Source organism: Lipotes vexillifer, unplaced genomic scaffold (genome assembly GCF_000442215.2).
Source record: "Lipotes vexillifer unplaced genomic scaffold, Lipotes_vexillifer_v1.1 scaffold1275, whole genome shotgun sequence".
NCBI classification, from domain to species: domain Eukaryota; kingdom Metazoa; phylum Chordata; class Mammalia; order Artiodactyla; family Lipotidae; genus Lipotes; species Lipotes vexillifer.
In genome coordinates, this window is record NW_006770093.1 from 1,013,718 (window position 1) to 1,027,857 (window position 14,140).

The 14,140-nt window shown below is 44.5% G+C and overlaps 1 pseudogene; it reads left to right on the forward strand.

Moving 5' to 3' along the window:
* Positions 1-3,411: 3,411 nt before the first annotated feature.
* Positions 3,412-10,016, forward strand: LOC103068748 (histone-lysine N-methyltransferase SETD2 pseudogene; annotated as a pseudogene).
* Positions 10,017-14,140: the final 4,124 nt, after the last annotated feature.

Genomic DNA, 14,140 nt, shown 5'->3' on the forward strand with positions numbered 1-14,140 from the left:
CGAGATTGAACTTTCCATTCATTCTTGGACCGGGCGGGCGCGGGCGGCAGCGGCGGCGGAGCTTTCCCCGCGGGCTCGCGGGGACGCGCGCCGCCCGCCCCGACCCGAAGGCGCGTCCCCGCGCGGGCTGTGGGCGCGCACGGTCGCCGCCGCCGCCGCCGCCGCCGCCGCCGCCGCCGCCGGCTCTTCTCTTGGCGGCTGCGAGCTTAGGGGCCTGTCACTCGGTCCCGCCGCGCGCTGCACTGGTTCCTGGAGGAGCCTCAGATGGCGATCCCTGGGCCGCGCCTGAAGAGAGGCAGAAGCGAAACTATAAGAAGTCTCTACTAAAGAGGAAAAGGATACTGGAGATATAAAAGATGGATCCCCCTTGAAAGCAAAAAGAAAGCACAAGAAAAGACATAAAGAGAGGCATAAAATGGGAGAAGAGGTGGTACCATTACGAGTACTATCAAAAATAAGAGTGTTGACTGCAGAGGCAGTTCTGCCATTGTGTATTGGGTGTGTTCCAGAAATGAAAGGCTGGTATCTTATCTCTTCAGTTCATATATGCTGAAATAAAGGGGATTCCCATATGGACCCCCCAAAAAAAAAAAAAAAAAAGAAATGGAAGAGGAAGTTGAAAGATTGAGACCAGAAAGGTGAGTACTTTCAGAGCCTTACTTAACCTGTCTATTTGATGCATAAAAGAGCAGTGAGAGAAATTAATAGTACAGAAAGACATGGCTATGTCTTAGGAGTGACGGAGGAAGACCAATCAGATAAGAGGATCAAAGAAAAAGGGGTTATCAACCATGTAAATATTTTGGTAGGATGAAGATTAATGCCACTGATAACTTGAGGCAGATTCAAATCGTAGCGGCTGAAGACAGATTGCAAGCAACTAAGCAGGTGGGGCAAACTGCAAGTCTTCATTTCACTACAGGCTCTTTCTTGGATTTCAGCAGATAAAGAACTTTAGCTTGAAAAAAGTACTAGGAGTCTAGGAGGGAGTGGAAGTGGTGGAGGCTGACAAAGGGAAAACCAGAACATGACTGTAGGAGAATGCTTGAAGATTAAGATGCAGGGCAAGAGAAAAAGAAAAAAAAAAAAGCTGCTGGAGCTCTGTACCAGAGAATGAACATAAGGTACAGTGTGATCCAAGACAATGATGGAAACCATGCTTTGTGAAAAGAAGGCTATCAAGCTTCAATATGTGTTTTTGCCATGGCAATTTGAGAGACTCATGTTTTTATATAAACACCACACTAAAGAAGGAATATCACAAGTGACTTCATGAATCATCAGAATGAGAATTTGCTCTTGAATGTGAACACTTTACTGAATATAAAATCCTCTAGATAAAGTTTCACTTTTGTAGCAAGGTCTCTTTGATTTTAAGATCACTTATAGGAATTAAACCGTTTCACATTATTTTACCTTTTTATTTTCTAAAAATGTGTTAGGTAACATGCAGAAAATATGTGAATTTCGGGGTTACCTTGAGTCTTAAATTTCTTTGAGTAAATAGGAAATAGACTCTGGAAGTAGCTATAATGAATACCCGTTATATGGCTGCCCAGTATCTATTTTTCTTCCTTCTTGGAGTAATAGCCTGAATTTCTTTTCAGTACCTACCCCGTCCCTCCATTCTCACCGATGGAAAATGGGCCTCACCTGCCCCAGAGAAAGGCCCTGATTCATAGAGCCAATCTGAATGTGCCATCTCTGAATGTTTTGGAATTGGCACGATTACCTAAGTTGGTCCAATCAGTGACTCTTAGACACTTTCACTGAATATATGATATAGATTCTCTTTGTTTCACAAAAAGGATTCATGTAATTCTTAGAGTTCCTCAAAGTCAGTTTAGGATTATGAACTGGGGGGTGGGGGGGGAGGGAGGGAGTTTGTCCAAAAACAGTCAACACCAGGGAAGTGATAGTTAAAAACTGAAAGAAACTAGGTTCTAAGTCACATTATGTGAGCTTCTAGTCTCACTTCTAGCAACATGTATCTCTGTAGTTTCAAAGGAAGTTAATTGGTTCACTCTATGTAAGCCATTCTCAGTTGGGTTTTTCTATTACTTGCTGTACTTGAAAGCTTCCTAGGTGACAGAATCTGTGATCGAGACCCTAAAGCCTATGTGTCACTTTTCCATCAGCTGTCAGGATGTTGGTGAACTCGTCTATGGAAATAGATGTCATTTTTATGAAAAGTGAGCATTCTGGGACCCTTATGTATGTTGTATAGGTTCTTTAAAACGTTTAGTTTTACAGAGAAACTTTTTTTTTATATAATAAAGATATTCAACTCACCATGAAAAGCATGAGAGACTTAGAAAAATAATTAAAACCTGCTTATAGTTGAAGGCCCAACTACACAAAAGTTGGATTTGAAGGTTGTCCCTTAACTATTTTCTGACAGCAAATATTGCAGGATTGTTTGTTTATATTAATGTAAATTTCAATATATGTTAATTATGAATAGAACAAGCCTAGAAAGTGATAAAATCAATTCACACTCAACTTGTCAAAAGAAACAGTAATAAGTTTCTTCCCTTAAGTGAAGCATGTTAACCTCTTCCCCACCCAGGTTCTAAAGTAATTCATAAGTAGACAAGAGGTATGTGGAACATGATGTATTATCTTTATTACTAATAACCCTCATTCTCTAATTTCAGCCTTATATCTGTGTAAAAGAGGGCTTCCTTACACTGAGCCCCATAATGATACAGACATACGCATGCAGCCACAGACAGCACTGGACCCAGACTATTTTGCTGCCTGCCCTTGTAAGACTTATGGAGAAATGGGGCCCAGGGCATGCTTTCTGTGAGCAGCTTATTCCCAAAGAGAGGGGAGAAAGTGCTACTCATGCTCACTTCTTTGTCCCAAACTCAAGCAAGTCATCACACCTCTACCAATCTAGGTCCAACCAGGAGACAGAATACGGTAAATTTAACCAGAATTGTTAAGCTATAATAGAGTGAAATAAATACAATTACCCCTCTGTATCCATGGGTTCTGCACCCCGGATTCAACCAACTGTAAACTGAATTGCAGTAGATTTAATCCTCGGATGCAGAATCCTCCAATGTGGAGCCCCGGGGTACTGGGGGCAGACTGTACTACTCCATTTTATATAAGAAACCTCAGCAATCGCAGGGGACTGGGGCGGGCAGGGGGAGCCTAGAACCAATTCCTTGCTCATGCTGAGGGATGACTGCGTGTTGAGAACTCTTAACAGTACCCTAGGGCAGAGGGAGAGTACCCAAGGAAAGGCAAGCTTGGAAGAGGATCCCCCTCTGGCATTCATACCTCTGATGGAATAAAATTTAAAGGCAGGACAAAAAAAAATTAAACACAGAATTCTGTTCGGGCCTTCTGCCTCCCTAATGCCCAGTGTGCATCTGCATTACACATTAAGCAGAGCTCCTCAAATCTTCACGATCTAAAACAGAGAGAGATGATAAGTATTTTAGCTACTCAAAACTTGAAAGAGATACTCGTTATATATCTTCTCGCTGTAGATCAGAGAGAGAGCGAAGGCGGAGCAGGTCTCATTTAAATCTGACAGAGGTCCTAGAACTATTTCATCCTATTCTCGGTCAGAACGATCCCATTATGACGACTCTCATTATGATGGTCGTTACCATAGGAGTTCCCCTTATCGAGAGAGGGCACGCTAGTCTCGGCCATATACAGATAACAGGTCAAGACAAAGTTCCGAGTCGGATGGTTAGTATAAGAAGACATACTCAAGGCGCACCTCGTCTCCTCCTTGCTCTTACAGAGACCTATGGACGCCATCCTCCTGTTCTAAATCTGATGGAGACTGTAAAACTGAGTCCTCTTACTTAGAGATGGAAAAAAGAGGAAAGGATTCTTCAAAATTAGAAGGAGAATCCAAAAGGACTTCAGAAAATGAAGCAATGAAAAGATGTTATTCTCCCACTAATGAACAGGGATTCCGACGCGGGCCATCATATTCCAAGCACGGTAAGAGTGCTTCCCGTTATAAATCTTCCCCCTTCAAAACCTGCACCCAAGTCTGATCAATTTTAAAATTCTTTCTGTTGTACAGAATTGAATGAGGAAATCAAACAGTCTCATTCTTTTAGTTTACAGACTCCTTGTTCAAAAGGTAGTGAATTAAGAGTGCTTAGTAAAGTTCCTGAAAGAGAGAAGATTGGGTCTCCATCTCCATCAAATCGATTAAATGATTCACCTACTTTTAAAAAGCTTGATGAATCACTTGTTTTTAAGTCTGAATTTACAGGACATGATAGCCATGATAGTATTAAGGAATTAGACTCTTTATGTAAAGTGAAGAATGATCAATTAAGAAGTTATTGTCCCACCGAATTTAATATAAACGGATCTCCTGGGGCAGAATCTGATTTGGCAACATTTTGCACTTCTAAACATGACACTGTTTTGATGTCTTCTGATGATAGTGTGACTGGATCAGAGGTATCCCCTTTGGTCAAAACGTGCATGCTTTCATCAAATGGATTTCAAAACATTAATAGATGTAAAGAAAAAGACTTGGATGATACTCGCATGCAGCACAGTAAGTCAGAAAGCCCATTTAGAGAAACAGAACCTCCACTGTCGCCACACCAGGATCAACTCATATCTTTGCCAGTTAGAACTATAGATTATTCCAAAACAATAGTTAAAGAACCAGTTGATGTGAGAGTTTCTTGCTGTAAAACCAAAGATTCAGATATATACTGTATTTCAAACGACAACCGCCCTTCTTTGTGTCATTCCGGAGCTGAAAATACTGAGCCTTTAGTAACGAATATTTCTTCAAATAGCTTCATGAATGTGCATTTGAAATCAAAAACAGTTATATGTGATAATGGAGGTCTGACAGATCAGCACTCAAAATTTGCATGTGGAGAATATAAGCAGAGTGTTGGTTGTACTAGTTCAGCTTCTGTTAATCATTTTGATGATTTATATCCACCTACAGGGAGCTCATGTATTGCTTCATCTCTTCAGAGCCTTCCACCAGGGACAAACGTAGACCATTTAACTCTCTTGCAATGTGGAGAGAATACATCTCCAGTTTGGGATGCTGTGCTGAAGAGTAAAAGCTCAGAGTTTTTAAAGCATGCAGAGAAAGAAATAATAGAAGTAGGTAGTGGCCTTCCTGATTCAGGAAGAGGACTTGCTTCCTGGGAAAACAGGCGCAATAATGGACTATCTGGGAAATGTGTGCAAGAGGCTCAAGAAGAAGGGGTCTCCATCCTGCCTGATAGAAGAGGAAGACCAGAAATCTCTTTAGATGAAGAAGGTGGACGAGGACAGGCACGTACTTCTGATGACTCAGAAGTTGTATTTTCTTCTTGTGCTTTGAATTTAATCATGGAGGACAGTGATGGTGTAACATATACCTTAAAATGTGACAGTAGTGGTCATGCCTCAGAGATTGTATCCACTGTCCATGAAGATTATTCTGGTTCTTCCGAAAGTTCAAGTGATTCGGAAGATACAGATTCTGATGATAGCAGTATTCCAAGAAACCGTCTTCAGTCTGTGGTGGTTGTGCCAAAGCATTCTACTTTGCCCATGGAAGAAACAAGTCCTTGTTCTTCTCGGAGCAGTCAAAGTTATAGACACTATTCTGACCACTGGGAAGATGAGCGATTGGAGCCAAGGAGGCATTCATATGAGGAAAAATTTGAGAGTATAGCAAGTAAAGCCTGTCCTCAAACTGGGAAGTTCTTCTTTCATAAAGCAACAGAGAAGAATTCAGAAATGTCTTTTACACAGCCCATCCAAAAACAGATAGACAGATAATCACCTGTCTGAAATTGCTCATCCTCAGAGTGATGGGGTTGATAGTACAAGTCATACAGACATAAAATCTGACCCTCTAGGTCATCCAAATTCTGAGGAAGCAGTGAAAGCCAAAATAACTTCTAGGCAGCAAGAAGAGCTGCCAGTTTATTCTTCTGATGATTTTGAAGATGTCTCAAGTAAGTCTCGGCAACAGACCACTTTCCCTAACAGGCCAGATAGTAGACTGGGAAAAACAGAGTCAAATTTTTCTTCTTGTGAGATCTCCCGAGTGGATGGTTTCCGTTCACCATCAGAAGAGCTCAGAAATCTAGGGTGGGACTTCTCTCAACAAGAAAAGACTACTACCACATATCAGCAACCTGACAGCAGCTATGGAGCCTGTGGTGGACAGAAGTATCAGCAAAGTGCAGAACAGTATAGTGGGACACGTAATTACTGGCAAGCCAATGGCTACTGGGATCCAAGATCGGCAGGTAGACCGCCTGGAACTGGGGTTGTGTATGAGCGAATTCAAGGGCAGGTACCAGATTCCTTAACAGATGACCGTGAAGAGGAGGAGAATTGGGATCAACGTGGAGGGTCTCACTTTTCAGGCCAGTCCAATAAATTTTTTCTGTCCCTTCAGAAGGACAAGGGGTCAGTGCAAGCACCTGAAATAAGCAGCAATTCCATTAAGGACTCTTTAGCTGTGAATGAGGAGAAAGATCTTTCGAAAAACTTAGAAAAAAATGATAGGAAAGATAGAGGGCCTCTTAAAAAAAGGAGACAGGAATTGGAGAGTGATTCTGAAAGTGATGGTGAGCTTCAGGACAGAAAGAAAGTTAGAGTGGAGGTAGAGTAGGGAGAGACAGCAGTGCCTCTAGGCTCAGCATTCGTTGGGCCTTCGTGTGTCATGGAGGACTTCAGGGACCCAGAGCGGTGGAAGGAATGTGCCAAACAAGGGAAGATGCCTTGTTACCTTGATCTGATTGAAGAAAATGTTTATTTAACAGAAAGAAAGAAGAATAAATCCCATCGGGATTTTAAGCGAATGCAGTGTGAGTGTACACCTCTTTCTAAAGATGAAAGAGCTCAAGGTGAAATAGCATGTGGGGAAGATTGTCTTAATCGTCTCCTCACGATTGAATGTTCGTCTCGTTGTCCAAATGGGGATTATTGTTCCAATAGACGGTTTCAAAGAAAACAGCATGCAGATGTGGAAGTCATACTCACAGAAAAGAAAGGCTGGGGGCTTGAGAGCTGCTAAAGACCTTCCTTCGAATACCTTTGTCCTGGAATATCGTGGAGAGGTACTTGATCATAAAGAGTTTAAGGCCCGGGTAAAGGAGTATGCACGAAACAAAAACATCCACTACTATTTCATGGCCCTGAAGAATGATGAGATAATAGATGCCACTCAGAAAGGAAATTGCTCCCGGTTCATGAATCACAGCTGTGAACCAAACTGTGAGACTCAAAAATGGACTGTGAACGGACAACTGAGAGTTGGGATTTTTACCACCAAACTGGTTCCTTCAGGCTCAGAGTTAACATTTGACTATCAGTTCCAAAGATATGGCAAGGAAGCACAGAGATGTTTCTGTGGGTCGGCTAATTGCCGGGGTTACCTGGGAGGAGAGAACAGAGTCAGCATCAGAGCAGCAGGAGGGAAAATGAAGAAAGAACGATCTCGGAAGGATTCGGTGGATGGACAGCTAGAAGCTCTGATGGAGAATGGTGAGGGCCTCTCTGATAAAAACCAGGTGCTCAGCTTATCCTGGCTAATGGTTAGAATTGAAACTTTGGAACAGAAACTTACCTGTCTCAAGCTCATACAGAACACACATTCACAGTCTTGCCTGAAGTCCTTTCTGGAACGTCATGGGCTGCCTTTGTTGGGGATCTGGATGGCAGAACTACGTGATGGCCGGAAAAGTAACCAGGAGCTTCAGGAAGAGATTATAAAGACTTTGGAACATTTACCCATTCCTACCAAAAATATGTTGGAGGAAAGCAAAGTGCTTCCTATTATTCAACGTTGGTCTCAAACCAAGACTGCTGTCCCTCAGCTGAGCGAAGGAGATGGGTATTCTAGCGAGAATACATCACGTGCTCACACACCGCTCAACACACCTGATCCTTCCACCAAGCTGAGCATAGAAGCTGACACAGACACCCCCAAGAAGCTAATGTTTCGCAGACTTAAAATTACAAGTGAAAATGGCATGGACAGTGCGATCTCTGATGCTACCAGCGAGCTAGAAGGTAAGGATGGCAAAGAGGACCTTGACCAGTTAGAAAACGTCCCTATAGAAGAAGAGGAACAAAGCTACTCACACAACAGCTGCCTGAATCTAAAGTTGATAGTGACATTGCTGTGGAGGCCATTAAGCTACCCACATCTGAACCAGAGGCTGACACTGAAATAGAGCCTAAAGAGAGCAAGGGCACAAAACTAGATGAACCTATTGCTGAGGAAACACCATCCCAAGATGAAGAGGAGGGTGTATCTGATGTGGAGAGTGAGAGGAGCCAGGAACAGCCACATAAAACAGTAGATATAAGTGATTTGGCCACCAAGCTCCTGGACAATTGGAAAGATCTAAAGGAGGTATATCAAATTCCAAAGAAAAGGCAAACTGAAAAGGAGAGCACAATAACCGAACGAGGAAGGGATGCTGTTGGCTTCAGAGATCAAACAGTTGCCCCAAAGACTCCTAACAGGTCAAGAGAGAGAGACCCAGACAAACAAACTCAAAATAAAGAGAAAAGGAAATGAAGGGGCTCCCTCTCACCACCACCTTCTGCCTATGAGCGGGGAACAAAAAGGCCAGGTGGCAAATATGATACACCAACTTCTAAAAAGAAAGTACGGATTAAAGATCACAATCAACTTTCTACAGAGGAGCGTCAAAAGTTGTTTGAGCAGGAGGTAGCTCAGCGGGAGGCTCAAAAACAACAGCAGCAGATGCAGAACCTTGGAATGACGTCTCCACTGCCCTATGACTCTCTTGGCTACCATGCCCCTCATCACCCCTTTGCTGGCTACCCACCAGGTTACCCCATGCAGGCCTATGTGGATCCCAGCAATCCTAATGCTAGAAAGGTGCACCTCCCCACACCCAGCATGGATCCTGTGTGCTCTCCTTCTCCTTATGATTATTCTCAGCCCTTGGTGGGACATTCTACAGAACCCCTTGCTGCCCCTCCACCTGTGCCAGTGGTGCCACATGTGGCAGCCCCTGTGGAAGTTTCCAGTTCACAGTATGTGGCCCAAAGTGATGGTGTGGTACACCAAGACTCCAGCATCACCATCCTGCCAGTGCCAGCCCCAGGCCCAGTCCAGGGACAGAATTATGGTGTTCGGGATTCAAACCAACAGTCCGTGAGTGTACAGCAGCAGTACTCTCCTGCACAGTCTCAAGCAACCATATATTATCAAGGACAGGCTGGTCCAACTGTCTATGGTGTGACATCACCCTATTCACAGACAACTCCACCAATTGTACAGAGCTATGCCCAGCCAAGTCTTCAGTACATCCAGGGACAACAGATTTTCACAGCTCACCCACAAGGAGTGGTGGTACAGCCAGCCACAGCTGTGACTACAATAGTTGCACCAGGGCAGCCTCAGCCCTTACAGCCACCTGAAAAGGTTGTGACAAATAACCTCTTGGATTTACCACCCCCATCTCCTCCCAAACCAAAAACCATTGTCTTACCTCCCAACTGGAAGACAGCCCGAGACCCAGAAGGGAAGATTTACTAGTACCATGTGATCACAAGGCAGATTCAGTGGGATCCTCCTACTTGGGAAAGCCCAGGAGATGATGCCAGCCTTGAGCATGAAGCTGAGATGGACCGGGGAACCCCAACATATGATGAAAATCCCATGAAGACCTCAAAAAGGCCTAAGACAGCAGAAGCAGACGCCTCCAGTGAGCTGGCTGAGAAAAGCAAACAAGTATTCAGAAAAGAGATGTCCCAGTTCATCGTCCAGTGCCTGAACCCTTACTGGAAACCTGACCGCAAAGTGGGAAGAATTACCACAACTGAAGATTTCAAACACCTAGCTCGCAAGCTGACTCATGGCGTTATGAATAAGGAGCTGAATAAGTTACTGTACAAACCCCGAGGACCTGGAGTGCAATGAGGATGTGAGACACAAAACCAAGGAGTACATTAAGAAATACGTTCAGAAGTTTGGGGCTGTTTACAAACCCAAACGGGACACTGAATTAGAGTGACCTTCAGGGCCAGGGTGGGAGGACGGGCAAGCTGGTAGGAGAGACTCTGGGGAAAAGAAATCCCGTGGGCCCACTCTCGCCACCCCACTGTCAGGGTTGTGCTACTGATGACACATCACCCTGGGGAATTCAAACCTGCAGAATGAACTCACAAAAATGAGCTCCATCTACAACAAGCGGTCCCTGGTTGTGAGCTGTTGGTAGAGGCCATCTGAGGCAAGGGTTTAGGCCCTTGAGACCTTCCCTTCTGAGACCCCGGCCAGGCCTGACCCCACTCTCAAGGCTGGGTCTCCTCCTTGGCGGTGCTGTCAGCGCACAGACTCATGCGCATCCCCACCCACGACCCTTTACCCTGACAATCTGTATTATATTTTAATGTATATGTGAATATATTGAAAATAACTTGTCTTTCCTGGTTTTTGGTTTTTGGTTTGCTTTTAAGCCTCTGCGTGCTAGGATCACAGAAGACTTTGTAAGGATGGTTTAAGTTCTCCTGCAAGGTTTAATGTGTTATCATGTAAATATTCCAGAGCAGGCTGCCTTGTGGTTTCGGCCAGCCTTGTGCTATGTTGATAAGATTGATTTACTGCTTAAAATCACTTTACTTGGGCTTCCCTGGTGGCGCAGTGGTTGAGAGTCCACCTGCCGATGCAGGGGACACGGGTTCGTGCCCCGGTCCGGGAAGATTCCCACATGCCGCGGAGCGGCTGGGCCCGTGAGCCATGGCCGCTGAGCCTGCGCATCCAGAGCCTGTGCTCTGCAACGGGAGAGGCCACAACAGTGAGAGGCCCGCGTACCGCAAAAAAAAAAAAATCACTTTACTTTATCCAATTTTTACTGAACTTTTTATGTAAAAAATAGAATCAATTAAAGAAAAAAAAAGGATAAGTCTATGCCTTCAACTTCTAACAGGTGGAAGAGTTCTCAGTGCTTTCTGAGAATCTGCTTCCCAGGTTATAATACTGAGTTTGACTCCAACAGAATTCCAGTTTTCTTAATTTGATAGTTAATTGAATTTTGGAGAAGGTACCGTTACAGACAACCACTGGCTGGTGAGAAAGTTTGCTGGGTTGCCTGTGCCAGAACTGGTTTAGGGTCATCTGATAAACAGGAAACAATCACCTAGGACACAGGTAAGCCAAGGCATGTAAGCAGGTTGCTGAGGAAACTGGGATGTTTCTGCGGGTGCCAAGCCAGGGCGGACATTGCCCACCTTGGAAAGGTCTCAGGAACAGCTCTGCAGGGGGCAGGAAAGTCAGGCCTGGTCATGCTTGGGAGTGTGCGTGGTGAGGGCTGTGGGTTGCTACAGCATGAAGCCAGAAGCACGCGGTGTGCCTCGTAAGACCACAGCAAGTTGATAACCAAAGCTCCTGGGCTGGGGCTACAAGGTAGTCAAAGGACTGAGCACTCTGGGTGTGCAACTGGAGAATGAATTTGGAGCTGGGAAGCAATAAGTTCATAAGCAGCTCAGTCGACCCCTTTGACTTCTCAGCTTTCATATGCACCATTCTACACACATTTCAACGCCTGTCCAGCAAAGAAACTACATTTTAGCAAGGAACAGCTAACCCTCTGATAAGTGAAGTTCTTGCCCTTCCCCCAGGTAAAACACAAAGCCCCAATGGTCATTGAATCCATTGCTGCCTATATTAATTAGGCCTCAATTTCAGTCTTAGGTCCCACTAAAGACTACATTGTAAAGTTGACCTCCACCTAGTGTTATATAAAATTAAAATGGGAAGGAGAAGTTAGAATAAACACATACATATAACAGAAAATATGCAAAGCTACCAGTCCTGGTTTCTGTAGTTATTCACGAGGTCAGAGTTGACGTCTATAGCTTCCACCTTCACCCACTTATTTCCTGTTTTCCTTGCCCACAGCCAGAACCCACAGCTCCATCCAGATTCTTTACTGGTAGAATGATTCAATCCTTCCCTTCTGAATGGTCTGAATCCTCAATTGTCCTGCCTTTTTCCAGTTCCTGTAGCTTTCTATTGATCTTTACTGTTGGCATGGAAGTATTGAAGGGAACCTCAGAAAATCTCCTGGGTTCCAGAGAAAATCTCCTGGGTTCCAGAAAACATCCTCCTTGCTTCCATTATAAAGGCAACCAATTTCCTGCGGTAACTGAGATCATAACACCAGTAGATTAACCTTTTTCACCTGTTGGTTCAGTGGTATAAGGAGTGTAAGATGGCCAGGGGGCAGTCTGTGGTAGGCAGAATTCTAAGATGGATCCCACAATTCCTGCCCCCTGGGGTAAACACCAGTGTAATTTCCTTTGAGCACTGTAAGGACCTGTAAATACAACTGGATATCACCTTCATGATTATACAACAATATGGCAAAAGGAATTTTGCAGATGAAATTAGGGTCCCTAATCAGCTGACTATAATTCAAAGGGAGGTTTTCCTGGGTGGGTCCAACCTATCTAATCGGGCAAGTCTTTTAAAAGCAAAAGTTCTATTCTCCAGGATAGATCACCTGCTAGGCCACAAGACAAGTCACAGTAAACTGAAGATTAAAATCATATGTTGGGCTGTATCCCACAGGCCTGCAAGGCTTGTCGTTGCCAGCGTCAAGACTGAAGAAAGAGCCTAGAGACAGCAACAGAGACATCAGTGACTTATTGGACAAGGGATCTTACACACCTGAAGCAAGGTCCTGGAGCAACACCTCATGGGTTTGTGGCAGACAGCAAGCAGGACATGGCAGCAGTCTTTGCTACCCGGGGGAAGAGGAGGCTACCATTTATAGGGGGAATTAATGGTCAGGTTGGCTCATAAATTACCAGAGAGACCAGCAGCTGGGGCAGGAAGCAAGCACATAGGCAGTTACTAATTAAGCCCTATAATTAAGAAGATTGGATAGTCATGTGAGTGAAGCAGGTACTGGCTGAACAGGGGATACACAGAGCAAGAGGACAGTCATCTTGAATGGCGTGGTCAAACACTCCACCCTTACATACCCTGTACGACCTCTATAATCTTGGCCCATAATTCTTCTGCTATATCCCCGAGGACAGGTAGGTAGAAGTGAGACTGCAACCAAACACCACAAATGCAATACAGACAGTCCAACAGGTGGGCAGGCTTTGGAACCAGGAGCTTATCAAGTCAATTTTTTCATGGACTCTCAGAGGTTGACAATGGCATTTCGCTGTAGAGCCAGCAATCAAACTCATTTCTCAGTGAGGCCACCATTGTCACCCAGTCCACAAACAGATTCCCTTCACTCAGTAGGACAAGCTGCAAGATGTCTAACAGGCACAGTATAGGGAAGATCATGACCATTAAGCAAAATACAAGCAGTAACATCATTATGAGATAATGCCACCCCTGTCTACGTGTTTTGTCCTGGCCTGCAATACCATACCACCTGCCCACCCTCAGTCTCCATAGCCAGTGCCGAATACTGGAGAGGTGGTGTAACAGTACACAGGGTTAGTATAATGGTGTCTTTCTACAGTAGAGGCCTGGATTAATTACCTTAGTAATCTGAGGTGGGGCTGGTAGAAGACAGGTGAAATCTGTAAATCCCTTTCTGATCCTATTCCCCAATGGGACAGCAAACCCAAACCACTGAGGACTTACCTGCCAGTCCTAAGGGCTAGTTATAATATGTTCCCCTGGGGATAGATCCTGTGAAGGGCAAAAATGAGTTGCTGTCCTGACCTGTAGTTGGCAACAGTCCTTCGGTGGTCAACAGTTGAACTCGAACGGTGTTGACTAGTTACTTCCGGGTTAACATGGCGTCGGCACCAGGATAACTGCTCCTGGGATGTGTCCACGTGTTAAGAGTAAGTTTCCCACCTCAACTGTTGTTTAAGTAGTCTCTTCGTAGCCCAGTAGCAGTGGGGTTGTAAGGCAGGTGGAAATGCCCCTGTATGTCCTTTGTATTGGCCCATTTCTGAACTTCATGGCCAATAAAGTAGATTCCTTGGTCACTATCGATGTCCACGGGGATCCTATATGTTGCATACAAATGAACAGTGGTTTTTTGCATGCTCAAAGAATCAGGTAGGTTTTTTGTAATGTCTTCCACCTGTTGTAATGTATCGTAGACTGCATATAGCTGTTGTTCCATCACACTCTATCATTGCTCTGCCCCCTTCCATAGTT